This window comes from Lithobates pipiens, unplaced genomic scaffold (assembly GCF_037356315.1).
Source record: "Lithobates pipiens isolate NorthernLeopardFrog02 unplaced genomic scaffold, aLitPip1_a1.2 Scaffold_16, whole genome shotgun sequence".
Lineage (NCBI taxonomy): Eukaryota > Metazoa > Chordata > Amphibia > Anura > Ranidae > Lithobates > Lithobates pipiens.
Genome location: NW_027507748.1, coordinates 453,300,020 through 453,319,131, shown reverse-complemented (window position 1 = coordinate 453,319,131; position 19,112 = coordinate 453,300,020).

Below are 19,112 nucleotides of genomic sequence, written 5' to 3'. Positions count from 1 at the left end.
AGGTTCAAATTATGTGGTGATTTTAAAATAGGATAGGCTCTTTGGGGATACCAGATTGGATATTTGGAGAAAATAAACCTGTATAAGTACATTTCTTTTATCTACATAAAGTCCCTGTAGAAATGTGTTTTTTTTTAGTTTTTTTTTTGGCTACAGAGATAATAGCGATAATAAAACAACCTCAAAAGATGACCTCAACTAGAGGTCAGTTTCAGTGTGATAATCTGGAAATCTTGGCATTTCATAAAAGGTCTTTTCCTCTAAATGCACTTGAGGACTTTTGGGAATCCACAAGTACACTGAAACAAAGCAATCTTTTGGCAAGTTCCAGACTGATTAAGGTCTAAATCAGCCTAATTAATCCAGCACCAAAATATTGTGGCTCTTGAAATGCAGCCCATACAATTCTTGAACTTGCCCTTAACACTGTATAGATGGTAGTCATGCCAGTGCAAATGTGTAATTGTTCTATGAGTTTAGCAAAGCTATATCAGATTTGTAAATTCTATTTAAGTATTCATATGCATGGACTACTTCTAAGTTCCTATTTGACCATATCAGATGTCATTTTTTATTTAACAAAAAAATACAATTAAAAGTAATATTAGTAGTAACCCAATCTACCAGCTGAGTAATCACGTTATAGTGATTTAAAAGTTAGAGACACTAGTTCTTTAAAACAAGCTTGTCATTTTTTGTTAATGTATTTTGTCCTCAACTGTGAAAGTCATGTGCAGTTGTTGCAATGGGTGATTTAAATTCCCTTGGGAAAACCACACCTATTCCTTCTATCGTTGAAGACTTTTTATTATGATTGCTTCACTAGATTTACAAAGTGATAAAGAAAAAAAATATACATATTTTTCTTTGTCTTTCTTCCTTTCTTTCTTTTGTTTCTTTCAGTACCATTAATTATAAATAGGCTACATACTGTGTGTATAGTATACTATATATATATATATATATATATATATATATATATATATATATATATATATACATACATACATATACACACACACACACGTATATATATATATATATATATATATATATATATATATATATATATATATATATATAGTATACTATACACACAGTATGTAGCCTATTTATAATTACATACATACATATACACACACACATATATATATATATATATATATATATATATATACATATATATATATATATATATATATATATATATATATACATATCTATTTTCCTATCTATCTAGTATGTATATGTGTGTGTATTAGTGTATTATATACATTGTTTATATGTATTCTTTATTATTCTTAATTATTTGATGACCAGCAATCTAACATTTACTTCTGGCCTATGGCTTTGTTGTTCCCCTACAACGTACCTATACCTTGCAGGAGAACTTTCAGGTGTGAATCTCCTGAAGGATGTGGTCAATCACAGCACAGAGATCTGTGTGTGTTAGGCTGGATCTTTTCCCTGCTTTCACTTACCATACAGAGCTGAAAGCACAGAGTAAAGCCACCCTCTGTGAGCCAAATCAGCATACATACACATGTTAGGCCCACAGTTAACCCCTTGATGACCTCCTGATCACCCAGCCAGTGTCATTAGTACAGTGACAGTGCACGGTATTATCACTGACCACTGTATTAGTGTCACTAGTGACATCAGATAGTGGCAATTAACCATTTGAAGACCAGACCCTTTTCTGACATTTGTTGCTTACAATTTAAAATCAGTATTTTTTGCTAGAAAAATACTTAAACTATTAAATTACTTAGAACTCCCATACCTTAGATATATATTTTTTGTTAGCAGAGACCCCAGAGAAAAAAATGACGGTTGTTGCAATATGTTATGTCCCACTGTATTTGCGCAGCTGTCATTCAAATGCAAATTTTGGGAGAAAAAATACAATTAATTTATTTAAAAAAAAACAGTAGTTAGCCCATTTTTTTTTTGTATAATGTGAAAGATGGTGTTACGTCAAATAAATAGATACCTGACACATCATGCTTCAAAATTGTACACACTCGTTGAAGTGTGACAAACTACGGTACTTAAAAATCTCCATAGGCAACACTTTAAACTTTTTTAATGGTTACCTGTTTAAAGTTAAAGAGGAGGCCTTACATGAGAATTATTGCACTTGCAATAATTCTGGTTTGAACCCTGTTCACATTTGTGGGCACAAATTACTTATGCCTTTGCTTTGGCACCCGAGTACGAAGGGATGAGGCACTTTAAAAATGTATTTGTTTTTATTATACTGTCCCTTTAATTTTTTTTTACCACCTTTATTGCTGTCACAAGGAATGTAAATATCCCTTGTGACAGTAATAAGCAATGGCAGGTACTCTTTATGGAGGGATCTGGGATCAATAGGATCCCAAACCCCTCATCTGCACTTGAAAGTATTTAAACGTTTTTAAAACATCAAGATTGGCATTTTTGAATACTTTCGATTTTTTAAAACTGGCCTTGGCTCCCGACGTCACAACATCACTTCCAGGTTACTACATCCGAGATATGATCAAAGTCAATTCCTGCTTTGTTCAGGTCTCCAGCCAACCGGCAGTCGCTCTGGTCTCCCGGTGGGATGTGAGACCCCGGGTGTGCGCCGGAAGGTGGCAGGGGGAGCCATCCTCTCCCACTGCTTGTAATAACAGCCAAGCAGCTGCTTAGCCACATTGGTTGTAAAAACTAGAGAGCCAACCGTCAGCTCTAAAAAATGGTACTGGGGTGATTCTTGCAGCTGCAGGCATCACTCTGGTATAACCACTTGAAGCCAATAGCATAAAGGTACGTGATTTGACGACAAGTGGTTAAAGTCAGTTAGTGTCCCCCCCAGCCAGTGTCAATTAGCATCAGTCCCTAATTGCCTGCCAAACTATCACAGTCACACTATAAATCACTGACCACTGTTATTACTAGTATAATGTCTGTCCAGATCAGTGTCCTGGTCACAGTCAGAACTATACTAGTGTCCCAAATAGTCCCCAAAAATTTGGGGTATTTTTTTTACCAAAGACATAATGTAGAAGGATATATTTTGGTCTAAATTTATGAAAACTTTTTTTTCCATGGATATGTTTTATAACAAAGTAGAAAAACACCTTTTTAAAAAAACATTCAGTCTTTTTCCATTTATATATGAAAAAATAAAACACCCAGTGGTGATTAAATAGCCAGTATCCTCTCTATGATAAATGCAACATATAGATCTACAAATCATCACATGTCATGCATCATTAGCGGTGCTCCTGTCAGATAAAAAATGATCAGGCTAATAATTATAATAAAACTTCTCAGATTTAAAATAAACAACTAGATAATCAACCCTTGATATAAATATCATGCAGAAAAGACAAGAAGTGCACCAAATAAATAAATATCAGATGGTGATTAAGAGAAAGAAAGAGTACAGATACAGATGGTGATATCAATATTTGTCTGTCGAATGTGCACCCTTCCACCAGATTACTCCACACGTGGGTCACACACCCCTCTGGGGTTCAAACTCACCGCAATTCCAAATCAAATGGACCTTGCATAATCATCCCAGAGCTCTGCTTCTTTATACCTCTTTCCATAAACGAGTTCAGTCAGACCAACCATATGGGAAAAAAAGAAGGTTCCACATAGTCTAGTTCCACTTTACAACTTTTATTAGAACTTCACAATTTAAAACAACTTGTCCTCTTTAAATCATGCAACAGTCCTTGTTCTAGTTAGGCCAAATAACTGGATGTCATGTGTTATTTGTTGGAGCCTAATGTGTGACAAAGTACCCCATGATTAGTGGGTCCTACACTATCCATAGACTGGGAGATCATGCTTTTCTAACTGATTAAACATTCTCTGGTGATTAAATACCACCAAGGAAAGCTTGATTTGTGAGAAAAAAATTATATCAATTTCACTTGAGTGCAGTGTTGCATGTCCAAGCAATTGCCAGTTATTAAAGTAGCACAGTGCTGAATAGAAAAAAATGGTCTGGTCATAAAGTTAAACCTTCTAGAGACCTAGTGGTTAAATAATTTATTATGTAAATAATGAATACATGTAAATTACATTTTACATGGTAAATTCAACTTTTTATATTATATTCTAGCATAGAGATGAGTAACTGTGCTCAGATTCAGTTTGCAAGTCCTATGTGAAGTATGAAAATTCCACACATAAAACTGAACCACATTGATATCTATGAAGGGCAAACCTTGATAATCAATACTGGCTATTTTTAAGGCTAAATAGGCAAGGGATTGTCAAAAAGGAAGTGGGGAGCTGGGCACTGTCATGGTGGACATGTACGAATGCAAAAAGCGTAAAAAATACTACAATACAATAATAATACAGCAGGTAGAGGGCCCTCACTTTAATGCGACTTGGAAATGCCAATTCTTTGAATTAAATGCATGAGGGATGCTATTGGGATGTATGTGGTATTACAGAACAGTATGATTCATGACACTAAAACTGAATATTGGTATCATATATTTTGGATGTGTATTTCATTTTTTTTTAAAACTTACATTTAGCTTGAATAAAAAAACTGCAGCAGCCGGATCTACCAATACAGAAATGGCTGGCGCAAGGCATCCGGAATATTGGGGATCTATTTCAGGACGACCATCTCCTCTCCTTCCATCAACTTACAAATCGATTCCTCCTCTCTCACAAGGATTTCTACATATATTTGAGAATACGCCACATTCTTTCCTCAATTCCAACATCCACTTGCAACTCCACTAAAGACATCGTCCAACTTCTTTGCTCGCCCACAAACAGGACCCATGGCATCTCCTGCTTCTATGCTCTCCTAGCCCAGCAGTCTCAACTAGAAAGCCCTCCGGCAATTACTCACTGGGAGGCCAAACTGAACACTCATATTCCCCCATCAGACTGGTACCGGGCAATTTGCCTATCAGCAACGTACTCAAAAAACGTATCACACTGGGAGACTGTAATTAAAATTTTATACAATTGGTACTACACTCCTGTAAAGCTAGCCCGCATCTTCCCCGCTCATTCCAGCAAATGTTGGAGAAACTGCAATACGGACAATCATACACTTCATATTTGGTGGGGGTGTCCCTTTATAAATGTATTCTGGACAGACATCACCACATTCATGCATGAGGTAACCGGCTTGTCTCGTGTCATTACCCCGCAGATGGCTTTATTTGGCCTAGACATCTTAGTCTGGCCTCCACATTTTCACCCTATTGTCACACAAATCTTTATAGCAGCCCGTTTAGCTATAGCCCACAGATGGAAGCAACCCATTGCCCCCGATATCAGCAATGTCATTGAAATTTTAAATGAACACTTGCTGATGGAACATCTCTTTGCAAAATCACAAATGTCTCTGAGGAAATTCCACTACCACTGGAAGCCCTGGCTCTCTGACCCCAGGGCTAAACCCTGTACCTGATTAGAACATAACTTTTACCCCCCGTGATAACCTCCATGTAGAGGTAATCTTCCAGATCTACTCTCCCTTAGAGTACCCTGAACCTACTGCGATAAGAATGACACGGAGACAGGCTAAACAGCTCACTAACTAAATACTAATCTCGATCCCCTACTGGTATCCACCCCTTTCACTTCTCCCTTCCTTCCCCTATCCCTCCTTTCCCCCCTTCCAGATCCCTTTCCTCTTGGGGAACTGGAATAATCCCTAAGCTCTGTGCGCTTGTTCGAGCTATATGCTCTTTGTTATTGTTGTTTATGGACATTATGCCTTGCCTATGTTTTGTCTGCAATTTCCATGTCTCAATCTGTACTTTATTCATCATTTTCAATAAAGCTCTTTGAAAATCAAAAAAAAAAAAAAACTGCAGCAGCACTCCAATCTGATTCATTTCAACTTATAAAAGGGCTTGTAGATTTACCTGCGGCACCTGCTTGTTTTTACCCAGTAGTAATATGCTTGAATTAAACAATGGAATTAGGGGCCACAAAAGTTCTTAAAGTTACAAGAAAGTTTAAAGCATAGTTTGTGCTTCTTTACTTTCAAAATATTTTATTTTATATTAAAGGCACTTACATACGTAAAACAGTACACAAACTAGCAGTAGCAGGGAGGGCCTGCTGTCACAATGTAAGTAAAAAAAAACATGAGACATTAGTGAAAAACAGACAATATCAAGAGTGTACAGTCGGCAAGCCCTTCCTTATCGAGGGGCTACATCAATAAGAGGTAAACGGAGGGTGTCCCCCCCGGGAGAGCCCACCAGGTAGAACTATTAGGGTAACTCCCAGGAGCCCCCATCCCGACACCCCTAATAGGGAACTTGCTGTGCCAGGATGAGGGAGTGTCCTCCCAGGCCCCTCCCTCGCAGAGGGGAAAAACAGTCGGGGGATCATCTGCCGTGGGTACCGCAACATTAAATTGGACTGTATGGTGAACTTGTCAATTACAGCTCTGTTGAGCAAACCAAAATCTTAGAACGACTAGAAGGACAGAGAAGAGAAGAAAGGAGGAGAAGAGGAGAACAGAGGGGTCGGGGGAGGTAAGCTATGTCCTGAAAGGGTGGAAGGATATAGCGAGGGAATGTTTCACAATCAATGTAAGGATGGGTGCTTTAGGGATGAGGTCTGGTTCCTAGGGGAGGGCCTGGGGGTACCCCCGGCAGCAGAGAGATTCCCATGTAACGGGCCCAAGGGTCCCACACCTTTCGGAATTTAGGTGTGGTGTCTGACAGAATACCTGATAGTTTTTCTTGGGACATTATCCACGATATCTTCCTCTTAACTGCGAGGAAGGAGGGTTTGGGTTGCTTCCATGCGGAGGCAATCGCAATTTTGGCTCCTAATAGAATAAAATAAGTTAGTTTCTGAATGTTACCAGACATCAAAGGAATCGGGGTATTGAGTAACGCAACCTCTGGAGTTCTCGAAACCCGGCAGCCTGTGACTAAGTAAATCAAGTTGAATATTTTAGTCCAGAACGAACGGAGTCTAGGGCATTCCCACCAGATGTGGATCATGGAGCCACGAAGTTGGCACCCCCTGAAACATAAGGGATTAGCCGTGGGATATATTCTGGCTAGCCTTACTGGAGTGAGGTACCACCTGGTTATCAATTTGATGCTAGCCTCCATTAGTGAGGTGTTCTGGATCCCACGAAAGGATCTGGCTAAGGCCAGCTGCCAGGATTCGAGACTCCCAGAGGTCTGGAGATCAGATTCCCAAGCCGTCATATAGGGGGATTTACCCGTTGGGGAAGTGAGAGCCGAGTAGATCACTGAAATACCACCCCTCTGCTCCCCAACTCCACCACACCAGGCTTCATATTCAGTAAAGGGAGGAGGAAGGGGTTTGTTTTTCCAAAGTGAGTTCAGGTAGTGAGATATTTGGTGGAAGCGGAACCTCTCTGTGTTTGGTAGCTCTAAGTGTTCGATACAATAAGCTAGGGAAATCGGACCCCTGGAATTAAAAAAGTGACCTATCCGGTATAGTCCCTTGTCCAACCACCATCTGAAGGCCTCAATGTTTAGACCGGGGGGGAAGTCATGATTACGGAACATGTGAGCAAGGGGTCTTATAGTGGAGACTAGGGAAGGCTCTTTGCGAAGGCCGTCCCATAGGGCACAGGAGTGAGAAAGGGATGGGGACATGATGGGCGGCCTGGCTTTGGGCGGGCACCATAATAAAAAATCTAGTGTATAGGAGGGTACCGCACAGCGTTCTATGGACTGCCAGTCCGGTTTCTCATATTTGGAGTAGATCGAGGAGAGTTGGGCTAGGCGAGCTGCAAGGTAGTATTTGTGGAGGTTAGGCAGACCCAGCCCCCCTCTGCGTCTATGCAGGAAGAGCGTGTTTTGCGGTAGACGGTATCCCTTATTACCCCAAATATATTTCAGGATTTTGCTTTGCAGAGAGCAAATGTGGTCCTTCCGTACTGGTATTGGCAGGGCTCGAAAGTAGTAAAGGATTTTGGGGAGAAGGGTCATTTTTATGGAGTTAATCCGGCCAAGCCAGGATAATTCATGTTTAGACCATGAGGAGAGGTCGGTTTCCAGCTGTCTGTATAATTTGGGGTAATTGTGGGCATATAGCATCTCTATTTTAGGTGTGAGGGAGATACCCAAGTATTGGATGGCAGTGTCACTCCATTGGAACGGAAAGGATTGTTTGAGAGAGAGGACTTGGTGAGTGGGGAGAGAAACATTCAACGCCACAGACTTGGAGTAATTAACCCTCAAGCCTGAGACCTTGGCAAAGTCGTCCAATACCCGGGATAAGTTGGGTAGGGTTGTGAGGGGGGAAGTGAGGAACAACAGTATGTCGTCCGCGAAGAGTCCACATTTGTGCGTTTGACTACCGCATTGGACACCTCTAATGTCCATATTGTGGCGGACTGCGATCGCCAGTGTTTCAATGGCTATTGCAAATATGAGGGGGGATAGGGGGCACCCCTGTCTGGTCCCCCTGGTGATGGGAATTGGCTCAGAAAGGTATCCCTGCATTCGAATTTGGGCCCTCGGCTGGGAGTATAAGGCCTGTAATAAGCCAAGGAAGCGAGCCCCAAATCCCCACCTGTCAAAGAGCTGGAAGATGTACTGCCATGAGACCGAGTCGAAAGCCTTTTGAATATCTAAGGAAAGGAGGAAGCCAGATTGTCCGGATCCCCCTTCCCAATTAGACTGCAAAATGGAGATAATGTCGATCGCCCTCCGAATTTGATCAGGTCCCTGTCTGCCGGGAATAAAACCAACTTGATCCTTGTGGACATAGCGTCCAATAAAGGAGGCTAACCTATTGGCCATAACTTTCGTAAGAATTTTGAGATCATTATTAATAAGGGAAATCGGTCTGTAGTTGCTGACATCTTCCAAGTTCTTGCCAGGTTTGGGGATGACCGTGATATACGCCGTGTTAAGGTGGGGATCCAGGGGGTCTCCATTAGCTTTATGGTTACCGAGATTGGCCAGGTGGGGAGCTAGTGTGTTGGCAAAGGCTTTATAGTAAGGGATCGAAAGGCCGTCGGGACCAGGGGCGGAGCTTTTTTTAAGAGTCTTAATGACTTCCAGTATCTCCTCTGTCTGGAAGGGGGCTTCCATAACTTGTTTGTGAACGTCCGATAAGGCCGGGATGGGCAGACCCTCCAAAAACTTTGGGAGGAGGTTATCTTTGGGGGGTGGGGAGCTACTGTAGAGAGAGGTGTAGAATTTCTGAAAGGCATTCAGAACTGTGACCGGATTAGACGTGGGCGGGAGTCCCGCGCTTCTGATCCGAGGGAGGGTGCTCAGCTTGGTTCTAGGGGAGAGTCTATTGGCCAGGAGAGTGCCTATTTTATCCGCCTGTGAGTAAAATTTGTGGCCAGCCCACCTAACTGATTTTTCAGCTTTCGTGGTGAGGGCGAGATTTAGTTCTAAGCGAGTCCTGTCTAGTATGGCCGTGGGGGTACGGAGGGGGTCCTTTTTGTGAAGAGCTCTGAGTTTAGAGTATTCCTCTTCTAGCTTCAGGATGGTTGATTGCCTTTCCCGTTTTATTTGAGAACCCAATTGCATGAATTTTCCCCTAATGTAAGCTTTGTGCGCCGCCCACAGGGTCTCGGGGGAGACATCAGGAGTCGCATTAATAGAAAAATATTCCTTCAATGCTTTGTCGAGATCTATAACTCGTGATGGCTCCGAAAGGAGGGATTCATTTAACCTCCAATGCCTAGGATGTCTCCCACTCGAGCCCCCCAGGGCCGTCACAATTACAAGAGAGTGATCTGAGATCACTGTGTCAGTGATGGAGGCTTTGAGCATCCTGGGAAGGAGCGAGGAGGGGACAAGTATGTGGTCTATGCGTGCATATGATTGGTGAGGCGCTGAGAAGTGAGTGTAGTCTCTCTTTGTGGGGTTTAATTCCCGCCAGACATCGGATAGCCCATGAGCGTGTAGCAATTTGGCAATCCGTAAGCTTGCCTTTGTGGGCCTGGTTAAGCGGGGACGTGAGGGGGAAGATTTATCAAGTCCTTGATCAAAGGCGACGTTAGAGTCTCCTCCGACAATAACCGTCCCCTCTAAAAGAGGTGCTAAGGTACGTAGCATGGATTCGAAAAATTTGGCCTGACCCGTGTTCGGGGCATAGTAGGAGACCAAGGAGTACAGTTGGTCCCCCACAGTGCCCTTTACAAGTAAAAATCTGCCCTCCGGATCCGCTTTTTCAAAACTCTTATTGAATTTGCATGTTTTGGCCATCAAAATGGCCACCCCCTTGGTCTTGGATTCCGCATTGGCTAAGAAGAACTGAGGGAAGTGGGCATGTAGGTACTTGGGACTATACCGGATAGGAAAGTGGGTTTCCTGAAGCAGAATTATATCTAGTTTCAGGGATTTGTAGTAATCGAGGGCTTTTCTCCGTTTGATGGGGGAATTAAGACCCTGAATGTTGTGGGAGGCTATCTTAAGCCTAGCAGCCTGTGGATCAGCCATGGAGCAGAGGGGGAGCCCAGCATCTGAAAACGACCTCACTTACCCAATCTATAGCTGGGTTCTTGGTAAGGGCATTGAGATCGGTGGCCCGAGGATGTCTCCCAGGATACCATGTCGACTGGGTTGGCTCAGTCCAACCTGAGGAGAAAAAAAATAGTGTCATGCAAACATTCAACGGGGGAAGCTTACCATCAAGGGGGAAGAGAAGGGGAGAAAGGGCAAGGAAAGAAAGGGTTCCTGAGAAGAGAAAGAGGAGATCAGGGCAGGAGACACCCCCCGAAATCCCAAGCAAACACAATGAAGACAACCGACCCATAAGGTCAGGAGTCCCGACCCTCAGACGCCTGGGAAAGGCCGAGGGAGGGAGAGTTACACATGTGGTCCCTCGCGGAACTGGGGACCCCTAGTCGGGTAACTACCCGAACTGTGAAATCAACTTTAAATAGCAATAACATAAAAGCTGCAATATACATAAAAAGGAACTTTTCTTTTGAGGCACGGCTAAGCATAATGCCTAGAAGACACTGGGGCTAAAAAATGAACGCTGTTCTTAAGGCATAAAGAAGGATGGTACATCCAGGGGGGGTGCTGAGGAATGCAGCCCCCTGGGAAATCCTCAAAGCAACCTTAGGGCCCATTTCGAGGGTATGTAAACAAAAAAAAAAAAAAAATATATGCGGGGTTACGGGCAGTCCAGTATATGGACCAAGTACTGCATAGCGTCCCGGATTATTGGAGGCAATGGGGATAAGGGTAGAACAAGGGTAGCACAAGTCCTAGGCAAGGGGAGGGCAAAAAGGGTTGGAGGGCCAAACTTTCCAAGTTTGGGGAGCAGTCCTCCGGCCCTCTCCAGGACCTCGGACGGTCAGTCACAAAATGGAGAGATTGATAATGGGACTGGAAGTTGCTCAGGTGGGTGCATTATCCTTGACCTTCTTGGCTCTTCCGGAGGTCCACAACGGGGATTGTGGGCTGTTAGGAGTGGGTCGTTTGTTAGATCCCTGGCTAGGGTTAGAAGTGTCCATGTCAGCTTCTTGAGAAATGATTTTCAGCTTGGTGAGGAGCTTTTCCCCCTCGGGAAAAGTGGAGAAGGCAAAAGACTTCCCTTTGTCCGTGAACCTGACCGCAAAAGGGAATGCCCATTTGTATTTTATGTCTTTGTGGGACATTGCAAGCAAGAGGGGTTTTAGAGCTCTTCGTCTCTGTATCGTGGAGGGGGAGAGGTCCGCAAAGATCTGAACCTGGTGTCCCTGGTAATTGACGTGTTGCAGGGATCTGGCTCTCTTCATGAATTCTTCTTTCACCGAGAAGTGATGTGGCTTGGCCAGAACATCTCGCGGGGTGCCATCCTTCCTAGGGGGGCCGAGGGTTCTATGGACCCGGTCAAGTTCAAGCTTAGTAGCTGGGATATCAGGGATTAGCTGTTGAATGAGGTCTTGCACCGCCCTGGACACATCAGTTATTGATTCTGGAAGCCCGCGAATTCTGACGTTATATCTGCGTGACCTATTTTCGAGGTCATCTATACGGGCCATGGCTATGTCCAATTGCTCCTGTACTGAGTAGATGTGTCTGGAGTTTTGGATGGATCTGGCTATGGTATCCTCCATTTTATGTTCGATCGTTTCGATCCGGGAGCCTAGGTTAATAAAATCAGCTTTCAATTCCCCCGTGATTTGCAAGGCAGTTTGGGAGAGGCCCCTCTCTAATAATTCAGAGAATTTGCCAAACAGGGCATCCATGTGGGAGACTGGGTCTGTATGAGCAGCCTCGTGGGGGGCCATGGCGGTCTGGGTAACTCTGTAGGTCCCCGCTGGGGAGGGAGAGAACTCCTGGATGGTGCGTTCCAGCAGAGAGACCGTGGAGGCCGGGGACGGTGTGGCTTCCTTGGGGAGACCCCTGGGGTTGCCTGGGGTGGCGTGGAGAGGAGGAAAGTCTGTATCTGACCTGAAATCCACTGTGCCTGCGGATCTGTGATCCTGAGACAGGAGCTGTGCTGCGGTGGCCATCTTGGATTTCTCCCTCACGTCCAATGAAGCGAACAGCGGGCCGAGATTGCGTTTAGCCAGTCCACCGGTCATTCAGAAATGTGCCCCAACACTTCGGGATTCCGCCCCTATAGCTCGGGAAGCGGAAGGGTAGCCGTGCCGTGCGGTAGGGGTTCCGTTGTTCCGCGAGGCAGCGGAGCTTTAGATGATCGCGGCCATCTTGGAAGCCTCGCGCATGCGCACTGAGTTTGTGCTTCTTTATTCGCAGCTACATCGCATTGTTTTAAAAGTTTATTTGTCATAAAAATACTTCAACACCACAAACCATTGTTACCTGAATGACATCCCATCCCATTATCCCCAATTATTCTCAAAATATAGATTTTAGGTATATGTTTAGTAGAAACTGGCTAGCGTCAGGGTGTGAGCAATTGAAAGGAAAGCAAATAAAAACAGCTCTGTGATTAAGGGCATTATTCATAATAGGGAATTAACGATTGCTAGTATTTACGCTCTCAATGATTCTCCAGCATCTTTTTTTCAATCCTTTTTTAAATGCCTTGCTATGTATCCATCCACTCATGTGATTTTAGGGGGCGATTTTAATATGGTGGCTAATTCCACACTTGATAGATATACCATGGCTACTACTGCCAGAGTTTTTCCTAAATCTCTGGTGCGTGGTTTGCGTGAACTCCAGTTAGTAAACACATGGAGGACCCATAACATGAGGGCCAGAGAATTCACATTTTATTCCCACTCCTATAATTCATACACCAGACTCGATTACATCTATACCTCTCCCATAATCTTAGCGAACTCTATAAAAGCAGCAATTCACCCATGTGTATGGTCAGACCATCATGTCACCTCGTTTACCACAAATTTCATCAGATTAGCCCTACACCCTACACATGGAGAATTAATGAAGCACTCATCTCAGACCCAGTGGTAGAATCGGAAATAGCTCAGTCCATTGAAGTCTATTTTACACTTAATGCTGTCCCTGAGACTCCACTGGCAATGGTTTGGACTGCCCACAAAGCTGTGCTGAGGGGAAAATTAATTAGCATCCCTAATTCCTACCATTTCTCCCGCACACCTACAAAAACTCAACGCACCGATTACACAATCAGAGGTCCTGAATGTGAATAAAGCCCTGAAGGCGGGCTCCGCTCCAGACCCTGACTGGTTTTCACCTATTTACTATAAGAAATTTTCAATTCCCTTATCGATAAGACTGGTTCAGCTCTTCAATTGGGTATTGTAAGGTGGTAGTTTCCCAGAAGAGATGCTATTAGCCAATATGTCCTTGATACCAAAGCCCAACAAAAATCATACTCTCCCTCAGAATTACAGACCCATTTCTGTCATAAACAATGATTTAAAAATCTTCAGCAGAATACTAGCGGACAGATTGGCAGGAATAATCTCATCACTTATATCCCCCATCAATCAGGCTTCATCCCCCATAGCTTCATCACAGACAACATACGTCTCGCCACAAACATAATTCAAGCCGCTAACTTATTCTCCCGTAAACTTTTCATGCTTAGTTTCGATATACAAAAAGCTTTCGATAGTGTATCCTGGAGATACCAATCCACCCTCTTACAACGCATGGGCTTCAAAGGAGAATTCCTGCAAGCCTTCCAGGCCCTTTATCATAAACCTAAAACAAAGATTAAGATACCGGATGTACTTCGGAGTTCTTTAATTAAGGCAGAGGTACCAGGCTGGGATGCCCACTTTCCCCGCTTATATTTGCTCTTGCGCTAGAACCTCTGGCCATCGCGATACTAAACAACCCAGAAATTTCTGGATATATCAAAGGATCTACCACTTACAAATTCTGCATGTACGCTGACGACGTATTATTGTTCCTCACCCGTCCCTTAATCTCGCTCCCAAACTTGCTACAAACTGTATCACTCTTTGTGGAAGTCTCTGGTATTACAGTAAATGGATCAAAATCAATGGCTCTTCCAGTGGGCTTCTTGCCCTCAGAATTACATGACCTTCGACAATCCTTCTCTTTTATATGGACTGAGACCCATCTCCCATACTTGGGGATTAATTTAACCAAAGATTTCCGCAAACTCTTTGAAGCTAACTACCCCCCGATGATTTCTAGACTCAAAAACACTCTTAAATCTTGGTCCCCCCTCCATATCTCAATCTTAGGTAAGATCAGAGCCCTTAAAATAACTATTCTCCCTAGATTATTGTATTTCTTTAGATCTCTCCCAATCAGACTCTCTAAATCATATCTACTTAATGTCCAGGCCCACTTTAATAACTACATTTGGCAGAATAAACCCCCTAGATTCGCAATGGATGTCCTATATGACTCCACATCAAGAGGAGGCTTTGTTGTCCCCCAGATATGGCTTTACTTCTTGGCAAGTAGATTTGCACAACAGGCCCAATGGAGCATTAAAAACTCTAAGCCCTTGTACACACGGTCGAACATTCTGACAACAAAGTCCGTCGGATTTTGTCCGAAAGTGGTGTGGCATACACACGGTCAGACAAAGTTGTCGGAAAATCCGATCTTCAGAACGTGATGACGTTTGTTCGTTACGATGGGACTACATTCAGGCTAGTAGCCAATAGCTTTGGTCTCGTAATTTGATCTGAGCATGGCACTTTGTCCGATCGTAATTCTCTACAAACGATGGGAAAACATCCGATTGGATCATGTTGTCGGAAAATTTTATATCCAGCTCTCAAAACTTTGTTGGTTGGACATTCCAATGGAAAAGCCCACACACGGTTGGATTATCCGACAACACCGTCTGAACGGACATTATCCATCGGAATTTCCGACTGTGTGTACAAGGGCTAAGGTCCCATGGGTTCGGTTTGAACAGGACTCGATTATACCACTATATCTTCCTGGGCTGATGTGGTCCTCCACTTGCCTTAAATTGGATTTGGGCTCTAGGAACCATACTGTCGGGTTAGGAATGAGGTTATGGAACCAATATAAAAAGAAGTACAACTTCGTATCAGAGCCGTCCCCAGGGGCCTCTTTCTTGGGAGACGCTAGATTCCCGTCGGCCTACGACCATCCGGAATCATTTGAGGTCTGGATTGGAAGTGGTCTGACCACGCTTGATAATTTTTTGGTAGATTTGAAATTTTCCACGTTCCCCCACTTTAAAGATAAGTATCAGATACCTGAAGGGGAATATTACCGATTCCTACAAATTGGTCATTTTTTTCAACAACACTATGCTAAACCCTCTCCTGACCCTTGCACACTTTTCGAGGACCTATGTCACACATCTCCTAAACAAAAAGGCCTGATTTCTATGATATATAAAATTTTTGAATCTACGGTTGAGAACCCTACTTTGAAATACAGATCCCAATTGGAACAGGACCTTCAACTAGAGGAGGACGACACAGACTGAGTGAAGGGTTGGCGGAATATGCGCAAGTGTACCAAGTCACTGACAATCAGAGAAACCGCTATAAAATTTATTATGCACTGGTATTGTACCCCCCTGCACCTCAGGGAAATTTACCCCCAATCTTCCCCTCTGTGCTTCAGGGGCTGTACCCAACAGGGCTCCTATAGGTATCTCTTCTGGGATTGCGAAAAGCTACAGCCCACCTGGAATGAGGTCCAGAAACTGAGCGATAAACTGATCGGTGGTACAGTAAGCCTATCTATTCAACTTTGCCTACTATTTCAGAGTCCCCCAGACACTCCTAAACCCCTTATAAAATGAATTCATTCAGTTAGCGTAGCCATGCTGTGGGCCGTAGCACTACACTGGAAAACAGCCTTGGTTCCTTTTGCGCAGGTAATTGCATGGATAGACCAAATAATGTTAGAGGAAAAAATCTTCCACACCTTAAATGATCCTATCCCAGAGTTTGATGCAAAATGGAACCCTTGGTCTTTATTTAGACTCTCAAACTGACCAAAATCCCTCTCCTCCCCCTCTTTTTTTTTCTTTCTCCCCTCCTTTTTCTCCTTGTTTTCGTTGGTTATAGTTTATTCTGCTTTTTCTTACATTTTCTGGTTGAGTTGCACATCGGACCATTTATAATTACTATTCCCTGGTAAAGTACTATTGTTGTTTTTTTTTCGATGATCCTGTTGGTACTTCAATTGGTTATAGCTTATTGCTTTTATTATATTCATGTACCATTTACAATGTGCCTGATATTACTCTTGTTGTATGGAAGGTGGACATGTGCTTACTTATATTGTTGGCTTATTCTTAGCCTCAATAAAACTTGTTTGAAATAAAAAAAACAGCTCTGTGGTGTGGACCTTTCTTAAGGCCCATACACATGATCTGACTTTTTGACACCAAACATTCAAATAAGCTGTTTTGGAGCAACACCTGACTGTGCGTACGATACATCGGACAAACTTTTTCGGTTTTCATCAGACTTTTGTTGGCTGTGTGAATGGACAAACTTTTTGACAACATAAGTCCGATGCAACAAAGTCATGATCTCGTATGTACACAAAACCATCGGACTTTTGTACAAAGTACAAACACACATGCTCAAGACCAATGCAAAAGATCAGACAACAATACAGAAGTTGACCAAAGGTGGCGCAGGAGTAATTGAACGTCCTCTTTTGAAGTGTCGTCAGTCTGTTGAAACGTCACTGCGTTCGTGTTTGCTGCCTAAAAAGTCAGATCGTGTGTATGCAATGCAAACTTACAGCCAATGCCCTTTGTTACAAAAGTCCAAGGGAAACCTGATTCATGAAATTTGAGCTGGGCACATACATCTGCAGTTTTTGTTATCTCTCTTCATGTTCCATAGCTGTCTCCTGTTCCATTCTTCTGTTATCAGCCTGATAAATTCTGACAAGTTCTCTGTCACATATGATAAAAGCAGCTGAAGTTGTGTGTTGGGGAGGATGCTATAAATAGATTAGCAGAGCCCTGAACTATTCAACGATCAGCTCTGAAAGTCTCCAATGAGAAGAAGGGGGTGTGTGCCTTTCCTACAATCAGCTGTCTTGGCTGTATGCCCAGGCTTCACTGTAGTGCTAACCAGGAAGAGAAAATCTCCTAACATGATCTGAACATTCTAAACAGTATATAAAGCTGAAGACAGCATTACGCTATGTGTAAAACTTATGTAGGGATATCTGTTTCATCCCTGTTTATCATCTGAGGCTGTTCACTTGACTGGGTATATGTGAGGGTTTACATCCACTTTAACATATGTGATGCTGACAGCACCATTGTGCCCCGCAGCCTTTGTCTGCAACATAACATGCAACTGCATGCTCAACAACTTCTGTGGCCTTTAACAGTAAAAGGGGTATCTTACAAGCGTTTTAAATGCTAAGGACATGCCACATAAAGTGGGCAAGAGGGTCATGAGGATTAGGCAAAGGCTTGAACCACTGCAAAATCCTCTGATGGTGACAGCACAGTCACCTCTACTTCGTCCTCCTCACTGGTCTCATCGTCTGACTTCTTGGAACCAACAGGTTGCCCCAAGTGTCTCAATGCTGCTATGCTGCTAACAGCTGCTGCCACCTCTCCTGGTCTATTCCAGGGCTGATACACAATGTTAAGGGTGGAAGATCTACTACTATGGACTGCACACTTTTCCATAACACATAAGAAAGGCATGAAGCAGCAAACAAAAGGGGGAGGGGATGGGGTATTCTACAACTAGATAAAATGGAAGGCAGCAGCAAAATGTTTATCACTGAATCCTAGGGTCATAGGCTGCCCACCCGACATATTAACTTGAGGTTGCACATATCAGAGAAACAGGCTGGAGAGGCTCTGGGGCATACAGTGCAGGATAATCAGCACTAGAATACCATAAGATACAGTTCATGTGCATTTATTGTAAATCAGATTACTTAGTAAGAAATACTTAAATACATAACAAATATATAGCAAACTAGTAATAGGACAAATATTATGAAAAAAATAATACTACAAAACTATAAGATATAGCATAGATACAGATAATTGAGAATCAAGGGTACCAGCAGTTATGCCAAAATTACATCAATATAGAATACAGGAGAATAAACATTTCAGAGGGGTTGATTTACTAAAACTGGACAGTGCAAAATCTGGTGCAGCTCTTCATAGAAACCAATTATCTTCCTGGTTTTATTGACAAAGCCTAATTGAACAAGTTGAAGTTAGAAGCTGATTGGCTACCATGAACAGCTGCACCAGATTTTTCCATCTCCAGGTTTAGTAAATCAACCCCAGAGTGTCTCACAATGTCAACAGTTTGAGGGGGAGGAGAGGAAGAGAAATCTGATGAAGGGGTCAGGTTCAGCCCAAACTTGCAGAAAAGGATCACATGACACCAGGATGCCATCCCAATCAATTGTGACCGTGGAATTCCCCAACCTGTAGGTGCACATGTATGGCCATGTCGCTTGTACCTCCACCCCTTTGTTACATGTGGCTGCAGGACAGGGAATTCCATGGCCCTTAGCTGATTAGATGGCAGTCTACTGTCATATTACAGTTTTGCTTGGGTTCAAGCTGCATTTGTGGAGACATATAGGGAAATATGTACGGGAGTGGAGTGTTAAAGTGATTGTAAATGATCACCTTGTAAAACAACCCATTCAGTTTAAAAATATAAATGAAAGGCAAAAAAATGTGTATAGATAAAAAAAAAAAAGTTAATAAATAACTTTTTTCCCTTTTTTATAAGAAATCACATTCCC